At 36.9% G+C, this 14,274-nt stretch overlaps 1 long non-coding RNA gene across 1 annotated transcript; it reads right to left on the bottom strand.

Annotated features, from left to right (window-relative positions):
• Nucleotides 1-246: 246 nt before the first annotated feature.
• On the bottom strand, nucleotides 247-8,889 carry Gm33551. The gene is made up of 5 exons (XR_387548.2): nucleotides 8,775-8,889; nucleotides 8,431-8,473; nucleotides 7,949-8,000; nucleotides 3,960-4,078; nucleotides 247-389 (listed from the first exon to the last, which is right to left on the bottom strand). It is a non-coding gene; the product is annotated as a predicted gene, 33551 (long non-coding RNA).
• Between the last annotated feature and the right edge of the window lie 5,385 nt (nucleotides 8,890-14,274).

The raw sequence follows: 14,274 nt of genomic DNA, 5'->3' as shown, positions 1-14,274 counted from the left end.
TTCTCTGCTCATCCTGATCAACTCTCTCTGTCTTTCATAAGAAAGCAACAGGCTTCTAGAAGAGAATAACAAAACAACAAAATGAAAAGTCATAAAAAAGAACAAAAACCTTAGCAAGGCAAATCAACAGAAAGAAAACAAACCCAAGAATAGGCACTAGCTCCAGATACCAGCTCATTCACACACTCAAGCGTCTCTTAAAAATAATGAACTGTAAGCTATAATATATATGCAGAGGACCTGGAGCAGACCCATGTCAGTCTTATCCTTGCTGTTTCACTCTCTGTCAGTTACTGTGGGTTTTGTGAGTTGATTTAGAGCACCTTATTCTCCTGGTGTCCTCCATCCCTTATGGCTCTTTCCACCTCCTCCTTGGAGCTCTCAGTGCTCTGTGGAGAAAGATTTGATGAACACGTCCCATTAGGTACACCAAAGACTTTCTGTGTGTGCATGATTAATTTCTGGCTTTGTATCTCTGTATTTGTTCCTATCTGCTGTAGGAAGTTTCTCTGATGCTCAGTAAGACACTAGTCTGCGAGTATTGCAGAATATCCTTAGGAATAACTTTGTTTTTGCTTTTTGAGAAAGCTAGTAGTATTTGGCAGGTGACAAAGAACAAGAAATCAGACAGACAAGATAACAATTTTTATACATTATTTTGATACACTTTATCACTTTTCTAAATATTGTTTTATAGAGGATTTGTTTGAACTAGAAGCATTTTTTATTCTTTGAAAATTTCATACATGCATACAATGAATCTTGATCGAATCTATCTTCACTCTCTCTTCCAACTCCCTCAGAAGAAATTTTATACTTGGTGTTCCTTCTTTCTCTTTGCAAAGTAAGCTCTGTAGCTCATGCCAGATTTTACACATTAAAAATGGAAATTTACATGTTGTGATTTACATCCACAGTCACTTCAAACTGTTTCACAAAAATTTGTGACTTTCTGTTCTTTTATGGGATCTATTGAACTATACGCCAAGTCTAATATTACATCTGTCATACAACTGAACACAATACAAACCAAATTCATTGTGAAATTTTCCATCTCTATCATGAGATAGATGTGTGAGATCTGTGTCTGATATTTGGTTTTCTAAAGACATGTACTACCTTATATTCTTTCCCAAAGCTAATGAGAAGAAACTAAGCTAACTATTCCTTCGTCATAACCTCAGCCTGAACCTCATGTTCACCAGGTCTTAGAAGCATGAATCATAACTTGCTGTTGACATGTTCTAGCTGGCTAAGGATGCTTCCTATAGTAACCTCCCTTTGTGTTTTACTTCTCTCATCAACCATACACACATTCACAAACAAGATTCCACAGGCCCAAGGAGTCTGATGCCTGAAGACTTGGTTTTGTGCAACAGGTCTCAGACATGAGCATTCTGTGTAATGGTAGAATTTCCCACCATATGCATGGGTTTCTCAGGAGTGACTTAAAAGTGATCTATCTCTCATAGGTTTTCTCATAAGGTTTTCTTTTGTAACAATTGGCTGTAACTTTTCTTCCTCTCAGAATTTTATGGCCTATATTTCTGATTTTATGTAGGGATATAAAGTTGTAGGATTACATATATTCATATAGAATTTTCAGAAATATGAATAAACCATGAATACATTTACATATCTCCAACAAGAAATTTAAGTTCAAATGAGCTTATGTTATATATTTATAAACTTCCTTTATCATATCTCTGGCAAGAAATCATTAAATCTCTTTAAAAGACCCCTAAAGATGTAGAATTTATTAGCATAGCTAATGTCCATAGTAAACTCAACTCCTTCTTCATGTAACATTTATTAAATTGTTCTCCATTTTTCTGCCAAAAAATATAATATATTTTACCCAACATACTAACAACCTAAGGTTTTGCAGGGCAATTCTTTCATGTGCATTTTGTTTCCAGACAAACTAATGACAATCCATCCCTCCATTTTCCAAAAGACCCCAAATCATCTGGCCAATAATGATATGATAATGGTCATGAAGATCTTATAACATTGCCAACAGGATTATTTCTTGTACCTAAAGTGGATATCAGAAATTTTGGGGGTTAAAGTAAAGAGCAATGTAGCAGCTTTGTCAAGAATATATTTTGGGAGGACTTGACTTTATCAGATAAGATTTGTTAAAATATATGCTAAGAAGCTGTGATGTATTCTACTAAAAAATAAATTCCCTAAAAATATTACTGTTTACTGGAGAGAACATGTAGCAGAAAGAATATCAAGTGTTCTTATGTCACCTGAGGACATGTGTCTCATTGACATAACATGGTGAGGGATGGGTCGGTGTGGTAACTACAAGATAAGCAGGTGAGTGGGTAGACATGGTAAGTGATGGATGAACTCACATCAATGGGGCAGGTATAAAATGAAGAAGAAGGAGTTGCATCAATGGGAGGTATGTTCCTGTTGAGGGTTCTGAGCACACAGAGAAGTAGGATGATGCTTGATTTGCACTTACAATGGCTAAAGCAACACGAGATGGAACACCTATTAACATACATTTTGAAATCAGACCAGTAGAGATTTAAACTGCATGCTGATTTAAGTCCTTGTTACTCAGTAACATTGTTACAAAAGACTCAAAAGTTACATTCAAATGTTTACCATCTCCATGCCCCTTAAGATCCTTCTGACTTCCCTGAAAATGTTCCTCTTCCATCTATGCAGTGTGTATAAATGTTAAATGCATTAATAAAGTCCATTTCCCTGTAACATAGAAGGCACTTCTACTCCCACGTTTTGCTGAAAAGTTCTTTACAACAGGAATTTTTTTAAGTGATCTAACTGTAAGAAATTAAAGGCTAAATTTTGTATTTATAGAGATATAAAGCTGGCTCATGGTTTCAAAATGAGAAGTAAGGAGGGGAGGATAGAGAGAGATGGGAGAGAGAGGAGACAATGAATTAGAGGAAAGGGGAGCAAGGAGAGTAGAAGGAAAATAAAGAAGGGTCAATTCTAGTGCCCAATGGGAGCTCTGCCCTGGGCATAACTAATGGACAGGGTGGGTGGCAAAGATATTATGACTGGTACCCCAGCATTTTGTTCATTTTATTAGCTCAAAATCAAAGTCATGAAGAATAAAAAGAGTAGGTCTTCACTGGGATGGTATTTTCATAGATGTGGGAAAATATCACATATTAGCCTGGTAGCACTAAGTTCACATCATTGACTACATGCACATTAAAGTTCTTCATAATCTGCTTCAAAATTTGCCAGATGCACCTATCACCAACTGATAACAATTTGCAAATAAAAGTTTAGTTTCCTCTAGGGAAGTCTCACTGAGGAAACAGATTATCCTTAAGGGTGGGTTTTATACCCAGCAGTAGATATCAGCAGAAACAAACAAACAAACAAACTCAATTGATGTTCCTTGTCTCATAATGTCATGTCAGAGCTTATATAATTTTTAAAAGTTTGCATATAGTTCTCTTTTTACCTTCCAGGTTCTTTGATATAGATTATATATTTCAGCTTTGTATTATTAAGGAATTTCTGACTGTGTGGGTTTCTGCACTTATATCTCTTACTTGTGCTTTTTCTTGAGATCCTTTCCTTATGAATGTTTATATTGTCCTATGCTAATGTGTTTGTTTTATCTTATTATGTTATATGTTATTTCACTATTATTCCCTGGTAGCCTGTTTGTTTTCTAATGAGAGACAGAAAGGGGACAGATCCAGGTGGAAGGGGAGATAGGGAGGAGTTGTGAAGAGTAGAGGGAAGGGAAACTGTAATAAGGATATATTATGTGAGGAAAAAGTCTATTTTCAATTAAATAAATTAAGAAGAAAATTAACAAATTCCTAAACACTGGGTTCTTTTCTTCATATTACTTAGTATCTCTTAAAGCAAAACTTAATTGCTTTAAGAAAATTTAACAAAATAGCCATCTTTCTATTTAGAGTAGTTGCTGGATAAATTAAAACTGAACATACTTGCCCATCCATATGTGTTGGAGACTGTTTTTACTTCAACCACACCCTTGAGGCAGCTCTGTCTTCAGTCATAGCTACGTGGACCTGGCACTTGCTTCCTCAGCATTCCATGGAATTCTCTGAAAAGACATAGTCCCTCAAGACAATAGATAAGCTTCTTTAGAAACAGCCTCGTTAGAAAGACATAAGTTCCCGTCAATGAATGCTTCAGATGCCTTTCTCTGGTGAAATAAATATTCCTGAGGTTCCTTCTGCATGGTCCCTCAAGGATTCTAAACAAGGTGGAGCACAGATGCCTCGGTGAAAACTCTGCTCCAAAATCTACTTTCAGTTACCTTCCCATCTGCTTCTGTCTAGGTCTGTTCATTCCCTTACTCAAATATTCTGCCATCACCTCCCAAATGAGCTATTATTAAATACAATTTTAATGGTGTGATTTTGACAGAACTCAAGGTATGACAAAAATCCCATCAAATGAAACATGTTCTCTCTTCATTTCTAGAATATACTCAAACTAATTTTAATAAACTGAGTGGTTATTAGAGCAATTGGTCTTTCTACAAGCCGATAATCCTCATCCATTTTCAGACATAATTTTCTTTTCTTACTACAGAATGAGATGCATATGCAGATAATTTTAATGCAATATCTGATTCCTCCCCTAACTAAAAAGAATGTTTCAAAGGATATCTATTTAAGTACTCTGTTATGGAAAAGAATTCAATATTAATAATACTCAGATAATTCCTGATTTCAAAAATATATCTCCATATATCTCCATAGTAACAATATTTTTATTTATGTAATGTGGTCTACTCATATCTCATTGGTCTTTAGTAACAAACAATAAAGTTCAAGCAATATTTTTCTCAAGATTTAGTCAATAAAACAGATATTTCTTCTAAAATACACTTTCTTTTCTCCTTGTCAGATTGACTGTTGCCACACTGGTGAATTGTTTATGAAATGAACGTAGTATCTCCCTTTCAGATGACAGGTCTCCTCTGTGGTTTGCTGTTTATTAGTTTTGTTTGCTGTGACTGAAAATGCAGTTTCTATTCTCTCTCTCTCTCTCTCTCTCTCTCTCTCTCTCTCTCTCTCTCTCTCTCCCTCTCTCTCTCCCCCTCCTATTTTGAGAGCTGGAAGAAAATAAACAAAGCCTTCAGATTTACAAGTAACAGCTGAATGTACCACATTTTCTGTATCTATTCATCTCTTGAAGGACATCTGGATTCTTTCCAGCTTCTCACTATTATATCCAAGGCTGCTATGAACATATGAGCATCTTCTGGGTATATGCACAGGAGAGGTATTGCTGGATCTTCCAGTAGAACTCTGTCCAATTTTCTGAGAAACCACCAAACTGATTCCCAGAGTGGTTGTACCAGCTTGCAATCTCACCAACAATGGAGGAGTATTCTTCTTTATCCACATTCTAGCCAGCATCTGCTGTCACCTGAGCTTTTGATCTTAGCCATTGTGACTGGTGTGAGGTAGAATCTAAGAGTTGTTTTGATTTGCATTGCCCTGATGATTAAGGATGATGAACATTTTTTTAGGTGTGCCTCAGCCATTCGATATTCCTCAGTTGATAATTATTTGTTTAGTCCTGTACCCCATTTTTAATAGAGTTATTTGGTTTTCTGGAGTCCACCTTCTTGAGTTCTTTATATATACTGGATATTAGCCCCTATAGGATTTAGGATTGGTAAAGATCTTTTCCCAATCTGTTGGTTGCTCTTTTGTCTTCTTGACAGTGTCCTCTGCCTTACAGAAACTTTGCAATTTTATGAGGTCCCACTTGTTGATTCTTGTCTTATAACACAAGCCATTGCTGTTCAGTTCAGTAATATTTTCCCTGTGCCCATATCCTCGAAGCTCTTCCCACTTTCTCTCCTATAAGTTTCAGTATGTCTGGTTTTATGTCGAGTTCCTTGATCCACTTAGACTTGATCTTTGTACAAGGAGATAAGAATGGGTCAATTCAATAGATGATTGTGAGCATCCACTTCTATATTTGTCAGGCACTGGCATAGCCTCACAAGAGATTGTTATATCAAGGTTCTATCAGCAAAATCTTGCTGGCATGCACAATAGTGTCTGAGTTTGGTGGTTCTTTATAGGATGGATCCCCAGGTGGGGCAGTCTCTGGTGGTTCTGGTTCTTCCTTCCATCTCAGCTCTGAAATTTTGTCTCTGTAACTCCTTCCATGGGTATTTTGTTCCCCATTCTAAGAAAGAACGAAGTATCCACACTTTGGTCTTTCTTTTTCTTGAGTTTCATGTGTTTTTCAAATTGTATCTTGGGTATTCTAAGTTTCTGGGATAATATCTGCTTACCAGTGAGTGCATATCATGTGTGTTCCTCCATGATGTGTATCCTCCAGATCCATCCATTTGCCTAAGAATTTCATGAATTCTTTGTTTTTAATTGCTGAGTAGAACTCCATTGTGTAAATGTACCACATTTTCTGTATCCATTCCCCTGTTGAGGGGCATCTCAGTTCTTTCCAGCTTCTGTCTACTATAAATAAGGCTGCTATGAACATAGGGCCCCAAATGAAGGAGGTAGAGAAAGTACCCAAGGATCTAAATGGATCTGCAGCCCTATAGGAGGAACAACAATATGAACTAACTAATACCCCCCCCCCCCCAGAGCTGTGTCTCTAGTTGCATATGTAGCAGAGGATGGCCTAGTTGGTCTTCAATAGAATGAGAGGCCCTTGGTCCTCTGAAGGTTCTATTCTCCAGTATAAGAGAATGCCTGGGCCAGGAAGCTGGAGTGGGTGGGTTCAGGAGCAGGGGCAGGGGGGAGAGAATAGTGGATTTTTGGAGGGGAAACTAGGAAAGGAGATAACATTTGAAATGTAAAAATAGAAAATGTCTAATTAGGAAAAAGATGGGTGTGATAAAAACAAACAAACAAAAAAGTAACAGCTGAGATGTCTTTCAAACCCTCTATAAATTTCTATGTCACTCTCTAGACCTCCTGAAATCTTGGGAATATAAACTATACTAATCCACAAATTTTTATATCTTTGTGTAGAAGTTGTAAGTGTATAAATTTTTTCTTGGGTTCCATAGGTATTATCATTAGAATATCTTTAATCTGTTGACATTAAGAGAGAAAAAGAATAATAGCATGTTAAAGCATTTTTTTTAAAAAAATATCTTTGTGGAATTCATCTCTACAATCATCTATCTCTCCATCTATTCACCACAATTGTATGATGTGTCAATATGACAAGCACTTGAGTTAGATGACAGAATTAGCAGAAATTAGTAGCTCTGTCCCTGTTGTCAATAACTTCAGTTTACTTAGATGAGAAAGCATGAACAAAACCGTTGAATTTTAATATGGAAGGCATTTTAAAGTGAAGTTTTAGAGTAACCAAGGTAAACACCATAATAGCCCAAGAATACTTTAAATTGCTGATCCTCCTGCCTGCACTTCTTTATGTGCTATTGGGGATCCAACTCAGAGCAGCAAAGCATGCAAGTCGGTCATTCTACCTGCTAAGGACATCCCAGCCAGAAAGTCTTAGTAGAGGAGTTCTTCTCATGTGTAAGGGATGTAGAAACATAAGCAGGAATCCATTTCTTTCATGGAAATTTCACAAGGGATATGATCTTTGATAGATAGAAGGCAGACAATACAGGAAGACTTGCACCCAGGCATGTGCAAAGGCAACCATAAATATAAAATTTTAATTAATTTCATTGTCACTTTATGCGGCTGCTCAAACTTTCCTGGTGTATATAAATGCATTTACACATTTCTTGAGTATAAAGGTTGAGAAGGAATACATGCTAGTACAAAAGGTAGCAGTGAATAATGTCCTGAAGGAAATTGGATTTGGCACCATAAGTAGATGTAATCACTGAGTAAACTTTAGCACTTCATCAAAGTTTCTGTTTGGGGACCTTAGACTAAACCAGGAGAAGCAATACAGGGGTTACATTAGAGGGCCAAAGGCCCTACTTACTTACCTTTCCATTGGCTCTGTCACCAACATGCCACAGACTCTCCAGAATGTCTTTTCTGAAATAACAGAAATACAATGAGAGATGAAAATAATAAAAGCCTGAAATACAGGATATCCAGAGGTAATGAAATAAGAAGGTATTTGAGGACTCTTTTCAATATAGAACCAATTATTTGGTGATGAGTTTAAAAGCAACTATAGTTTAATAGGAATGCATTTTTCATGGGAATTCAGTCTACCTTGGTTATAAATGCATTGTTTAGACCAAAACTATAATAATCTAGAAAATGAACCTCTAATGAAGAAAATCATGTACTGGCATATTTTCTATAGTTTGGAAGCTCTGCTACTGGGAAGGGTGGTGTAGGAGAGTTACAAAATGAGGTCCTGCCTGGGCTACAGAATGAGTTATGCAAACTGGACAACTAAGTAAGACACTGAATCACAATAAAAAATAAAAATAAAAACGGTGACAATGTAACTCACCAGTGAAATGATTGCCTTGCACACAAGAGGTCTTGAGTTCAACCTTCCATAACAAAAATCAAGAAAAATAAAAAGAAAGAAGTCATGAAGGAATAAATATACTTGTATATACCAAAATATTGAGAAGTTAAGAAGGCATATAATCAGTTGGGAAACTGAATAAATTTCTCTTACCAGACAGCAGTAATGGATTTAAGAACTGCTAATGAATCTGGTGTGCGTTTTTGAGGGGATAAAGACAGAGTCACTCAGGATACAGACAGCTATTAATAAGCTTGATATGTGACATGAAAAGTATCACATAATTTCAAGATATCAAGGTATTGCTGTGTGTTGTTACTTACATCTTTAATCCCCTGAACAGGCAGCAGGAGCAAGTGGATCTCTGTGAGTTGTGGGCCAGCTGTTCTATATAACAAATTATAGGTTAGACAGACATATATAGGAAAACAGTAACTTGAAAATTACATCTGGTACTTTGAACAATAGTGACTTTTACCTAAATAAATAAGATTAGCAATATTATAAAAAATCATGATACAATTTCCTGGGAAAACACACAGAAAGGAAGGTGGAAGATTTTATATATATATATATATATATATATATATATATATATATATATATATATATATATATCACAAAATTATAGATGCAGACTAAATGTAATGACCTAACCTTAAAGTTACTTCAGTGTTCCAGACATTTATGCCATATTCATCATTATTTCTCTTAAAATTAATATAAATATGAAAATGTATAATTAACTAGAGAAAGGAAACATAGCCACAGAACAACTGATGGGAAAATTGGTTTCTATTAATGAAACCTGATACCTTTCATAGGTATATACAAATTGAAATTCTTTTCTCTAGGCATACTCTCCCACTAAAATAAAAACAATGTACATATTACAGTGAGAAAGTATTTTTAATTCTATTTCTATATGAATATTTTTCTCACTACAGCTTGAAGTATCATTGCACAGAACATAGGCAGCTTCAATCACCATTTGACAATGAGACGCTCATACAAATACAAAATACATAACCCATGTTACTTTGATATGCACCTCTTCCTCCACTGATATTTTCCTACATTAATTAAGACTGTAGTTATTGCTGTTCATTAAGCACTCAGCATGCAGTGCTTTCCATGATCCACATAAATCTCACATGCTCTCTCAGGGTAACTGCTTAAACACTCAGTGAAGGATAGCATGCTGCAACATACAGCTGGCTTTAAAATGGAGGCCCCTTTGAAGTAAAACATCTGTATTTTCAATCACTATACAAATGCTAAGTATAGTTTTAAAAGTATCTCCCTAAAAAAAGGAAGTCTTATTTTTACTCCAACTTATGATCATAGGAAGCAAGCACATTTCACCTTCCACTGTCCTTGTGCCTGCTAATGACAGAGACCTCTTGAAGCCCAATAGTAAGAGTTCCATTATCAGAGAAAAAGTTGAGAGTGGGATTCTGTATTTGAATTTCTGCAATGATTAATGAAGCCAAACACCTTTTTTTTACATGCCCACCAGACATTTTTTATATTTGCCTTGGGACAATGTATATAAACTTCCTGGTCTACTTCATACTTAAAAATTGGTTGATATTCTGCTAAGTCATGTTCCGTCTTTTTGTTTTCCTTGTTTCATCTTTTATTTTCTCATTTTGTTTGTTAGTTGAAATAGGGTCTCATCAAGTACCCAGATGAAACTGGCACTCACAATCCTCCTGTCTTGGCTTCTCAAGTGCTGCAATTACAGGCATGTGTCACCAAGCCTGTCTTTATGCTGTATTTTTATAGATTTTTCATTAGTAATTTCCTGTCAGCTATACCCAACTCCAATGTATAATGCAGATTATGGTTATTTTTCTCATTTCATAGAATATTTTTCAATTTTGTTATTTTTTCTATACATTGCAAAAGCCTTCAAGTTTGATTGTAGCTTGTTGATTTGTGCTATCTAATATCATAAAATGTTAATGCCAAGTCAGGTAGCTCTTCTCCTGATTCGATGTATAGTTCTTTGGTTGCTTTGTTGGTAGCTTTTCGGTTGGTTGGTTGGTTGGTTGGTTAATTTTATTTTAGTTTTGTCATTTCAGGACCTATATTTAGGTCGTAAAATTCATCTTGAGTTTATTTGGGGGGATGTATATTAATGTCCAATCTCTTTAACTCTATATATTAATTTTCCCAACCCCATTTATTAACCTACATTATAACTGTTAGGTGACCTCATTGAAAATTAATTGATTATTCTATGCTTTGCTTTATTTATGGACACTCTCTGTAGCATATTATGAACAGTTTTCTACCTTTAATTTTGCAGTTGGCAAATAGAGGACATTTTTCCATTTCATTTGTCCAGCAATCTATATACTGAGTATAACATATCCAAAGACACTAGCCTTCTGTAAAGATTTATGTTCTCTTCTGTGTATTACACTCTTCACACAAACCAAAAAACAGAAATAACAGAAGTGTCCATCAGAGAGTTATTGCATAAAGAAAATCACCGCACAAGTCCCTTCCCTCGACTCCAGCCCCGGGCTACCTTGCCAGCAGAGTCTTGCCCAACACCCGCAAGGGCCCACACGGGACTCCCCACGGGATCCTAAGACCTCTGGTGAGTGGAACACAGCGCCTGCCCCAATCCAATCACAAGGAACCTGAGACTGCGGTACATAGGGAAGCAGGCTACCCGGGCCTGATCTGGGGCACAAGCCCCTTCAGCTCCACTCGAGCCCAGGGCTACCTTGCCAGCGGAGTCGCCTGACACACACAAGGGCCCACAAGGATTCCACACGAGATCCTAAGACCTCTAGTGAGTGGAACACAACTTCTGCCAGGAGTCTGGTTCGAACACCAGATATCTGGGTACCTGCCCTGCAAGAAGAGAGCTTGCCTGCAGAGAATACTCTTCCCACTGAAACTAAGGAGAGTGCTACCCTCCAGGTCTGCTTATAGAGGCTAACAGAGTCACCTGAAGAACAAGCTCTTAACAGTGACAACTAAAACAGCTAGCTTCAGAGATTACCAGATGGTGAAAGGCAAACGTAAGAATCCTACTAACAGAAATCAAGACCACTCACCATCATCAGAACGCAGCACTCCCACCCCACCTAGTCCTGGGCACCCCAACACAACCGAAAATCTAGACACAGATTTAAAAACATTTCTCATGATGATGATAGAGGACATCAAGAAGGACATTCATAAGTCACTTAAAGAATTACAGGAGAGCACTGCTAAAGAGTTACAGGCCCTTAAAGAAAAGCAGGAAAACATAGACAAACAGGTAGAAATCATTAAAGAAAAACAGGAAAACACATCCAAACAGGTGATGGAAATGAACAAAACCATACTAGAACTAAAAGGGGAAGTAGACACAATAAAGAAAACCCAAAGCGAGGCAACGCTGGAGACAGAAAACCTAGGAAAGAGATCTGGAACCATAGATGCGAGCATCAGCAACAGAATACAAGAAATGGAAGAGAGAATCTCAGGTGCAGAAGATTCCATAGAGAACATCGACACAACAGTCAAAGAAAATACAAAATGCAAAAGGATCCTAACTCAAAACATCCAGGTAATCCAGGACACAAGGAGAAGACCAAACCTACGGATAATAGGAATTGATGAGAATAAAGATTTTCAACTTAAAGGGACAGCTAATATCTTCAACAAAATAATAGAAGAAAACTTCCCAAGCATAAAAAAAGAGATGCCCATGATCATACAAGAAGCCTACAGAACTCCAAATAGACTGGACCAGAAAAGAAATTCCTCCCAACACATAATAATCAGAACAACAAATGCACTAAATAAAGATAGAATATTAAAAGCAGTAAGGGAGAAAGGTCAAGTAACATATAAAGGAAGGCCTATCAGAATTACATCAGACTTTTCACCAGAGACTATGAAAGCCAGAAGAGCCTGGACAGATGTTATACAGACACTAAGAGAACACAAATGCCAGCCCAGGCTACTATACCTGGCCAAACTCTCAATTACCATAGATGGAGAAACCAAAGTATTCCACGACAAAAACAAATTCACACAATATCTTTCCACGAATCCAGCCCTTCAAAGGATAATAACAGAAAAGAAGCAATACAAGGACGGAAATCACGCCCTAGAACAACCAAGAAAGTAATCATTCAACAAACCAAAAAGAAGACAGCCACAAGAACAGAATGCCAACTCTAACAACAAAAATAAAAGGAAGCAACAATTACTTTTCCTTAATATCTCTTAATATCAATGGACTCAATTCCCCAATAAAAAGACATAGACTAACAGACTGGCTACACAAACAGGACCCAACATTCTGCTGCTTACAGGAAACCCATCTCAGGGAAAAAGACAGACACTACCTCAGAGTGAAAGGCTGGAAAACAATTTTCCAAGCAAATGGACTGAAGAAACAAGCTGGAGTAGCCATTTTAATATCGGATAAAATCGACTTCCAACCCAAAGTTATCAAAAAAGACAAGGAGGGACACTTCATACTCATCAAAGGTAAAATCCTCCAAGAGGAACTCTCAATTCTGAATATCTACGCACCAAATGCAAGGGCAGCCACATTCATTAGAGACACTTTAGTAAAGCTCAAAGCATACATTGCACCTCACACAATAATAGTGGGAGACTTCAACACACCACTTTCTTCAAAGGACAGATGATGGAAACAGAAACTAAACAGGGACACAGTGAAACTAACAGAAGTTATGAAACAAATGGACCTGACAGATATCTAGAGAATATTTTATACTAAAACAAAAGGATATACCTTCTTCTCAGCACCTCACGGGACCTTCTCCAAAATTGACCATATAATTGGTCACAAAACAGGCCTCAATAGATACAAAAATATTGAAATTGTCCCATGTATCCTATCAGACCACCATGGCCTAAGACTGATCTTCAATAACAACATAAATAATGGAAAGCCAACATTCACGTGGAAACTGAATAACACTCTTCTCAATGATACCTTGGTCAAGGAAGGAATAAAGAAAGAAATTAAAGACTTTTTAGAGTTTAATGAAAATGAAGCCACAACGTACCCAAACCTATGGGACACAATGAAAGCATTTCTAAGAGGGAAACTCATAGCTCTGAGTGCCTCCAAGAAGAAACGGGAGACAGCACATACTAGCAGCTTGACAACACATCTAAAAGCCCTAGAAAAAAAGGAAGCAAATTCACCCAAGAGGAGTAGACGGCAGGAAATAATCAAACTCAGGGGTGAAATCAACCAAGTGGAAACAAGAAGAACTATTCAAAGAATTAACCAAACGAGGAGTTGGTTCTTTGAGAAAATCAACAAGATAGATAAACCCTTAGCTAGACTCACTAAAGGGCACAGGGACAAAATCCTAATTAACAAAATCAGAAATGAAAAGGGAGACATAACAACAGATCCTGAAGAAATCCAAAACACCATCAGATCCTTCTACAAAAAGCTATACTCAACAAAACTGGAAAACCTGGACGAAATGGACAAATTTCTGGACAGATACCAGGTACGAAAGTTGAATCAGGATCAAGTTGACCATCTAAACAGTCCCATATCACCTAAAGAATTAGAAGCAGTTATTAATAGTCTCCCAACCAAAAAAAGCCCAGGACCAGATGGGTTTAGTGCAGAGTTCTATCAGACCTTCAAAGAAGATCTAATTCCAGTTCTGCACAAACTATTTCACAAAATAGAAGTAGAAGGTACTCTACCCAACTCATTTTATGAAGCCACTATTACTCTGATACCTAAACCACAGAAAGACCCAACAAAGATAGAGAACTTCAGACCAATTTCTCTTATGAATATCGATGCGA

The sequence above is a fragment of the Mus musculus genome, chromosome 3 (assembly GCF_000001635.26).
Source record: "Mus musculus strain C57BL/6J chromosome 3, GRCm38.p6 C57BL/6J".
In the NCBI taxonomy this organism is placed as follows: domain Eukaryota; kingdom Metazoa; phylum Chordata; class Mammalia; order Rodentia; family Muridae; genus Mus; species Mus musculus.
Note: the sequence above shows the minus strand (reverse complement) of the source record. Positions and strands in the feature narration are given on the sequence as shown.